Source organism: Octopus bimaculoides, chromosome 17 (assembly GCF_001194135.2).
Source record: "Octopus bimaculoides isolate UCB-OBI-ISO-001 chromosome 17, ASM119413v2, whole genome shotgun sequence".
Classification (NCBI taxonomy): domain Eukaryota; kingdom Metazoa; phylum Mollusca; class Cephalopoda; order Octopoda; family Octopodidae; genus Octopus; species Octopus bimaculoides.
The window spans coordinates 19435992-19437646 of NC_068997.1; positions in this window are offsets into that span (position 1 = coordinate 19435992).

The window sequence follows — 1655 nt, forward strand, 5'->3', positions numbered from 1 at the left end:
CTTTTTCACTTCCCGAGCTTGATACTAATACATCTGTTTGTTGTCTACACCACCTGTCTTCGTCTTTTGTTTTTTTGTGAATTGTGTTCACGTCCCTGTAACATTAGCAGTTCAGCAAAAGAGACTGATAGAATAAGTACTAGGCTCGAAGAGAATGAGTCTTGCGGTCGAGTTCTTCGACTAAAATCCTCTAAGGTGGTGCTCTAGCATGGCCACAGTCAAAGGACTGAAACAAGTGAAAGAATAAAAAAATTTTTTTTAAATATGAATGAAAGTTTATGAATCACAATATAGAACATTTACTAACGGAGAGATTTAATACAGAAAGTTGTGTTGAATTTAATATGTATATGTAAATATATATATATTATATATTATATGTGTATTATATACATACATATATATGTATATATATATATTTGTTGTACTTGGGGATGGTCATATTGCCAGTTTAGCCAATAAAAACACACGCACTGTATATTTGGTGTTAATTTGCTTTAGCTTTATATTACATTATATTACATTAATCCTATTTCAGCCAGAGTTCTTTCGTCACACTTCTGTGATCTCATCAGTGGTCCTTTGCTTTCTTCTTTCTTATGTGTGTCTCACCTTGCTAACTATCAGCCATTTTGTATTCCTATTGTATGTGTCTACGCATGCGTATCCTTCAATGTATCTATGTTTTTGTAAGTGCATGTGTGTGTATGGGGAGTGCCTGTATTATCTATATCCTCTGTTAATACATGTTCGTTTGTTTTTGTTTTTATTTATTTATTTGTTCATGTGTTTATATCTACTTTTTTTTTGTATTTAATTTAATTTTGTTAACGTATGTAGTATTTAATTCCATTTGTTTATCTATGTATTGTATTATATATATATATATATATATATATATACTGTGTGTGTGTGTATGTGTGGCTTGTTTTTAATTCCTCTTACTCCTCCTATTATTTAGATAGCCATTCAGTGATTACAGAATAAAAAATCTAATTTATGACAGAAATTAATATCACTATAAAAGCAGCCTGGGAGTAAAACTTAGAAATTTTTATATGCTAAATGATTTTCATTGCAATGATGGCCACTTTGAAGCCATGGCGTTTGATGAAGTCTTAATGTGCGTATGACATAATAAACAAGATACAATATATAGATGCAGAGTAATTAATAAAGTAATTAACACGGATTTTAAAAGAAGGAATTTTAAGACCAAAAATGAGATATAAATATTTTCTAAGTCATATTTTAAAATAACCAGAAAATATGTCACCTAGTTTTTTTTATTTATATATATATATGTGTGTCTGTGTCTGTGTATGTGTGTGTGTGTAGGTGTAGCTGTAGCTGTATGGTAAGATGTTAGCCTCCCAACCATATGATTCCAGGTTCAGTCCCATTGCATGCCACCTTGGGCATATGTCTTCTGTTAGATATATTGTTGTGTCTAGGAGAGTGTTATTGTGCCAATATAAAATATTTAATTCATAATCGTTACTCTAACCAAATTTATTTTGTCAGGTTAACAATTATGGGTGAAATATTTCATTCACTCTCAAACCTATCTTTGAGTACTTTATTTTAAGTGGCCGGATATAGCTTCTTTTTGAACTTGTCACCTCCTGAAATGCTTTTTTTTTTTTTTTTTTTTT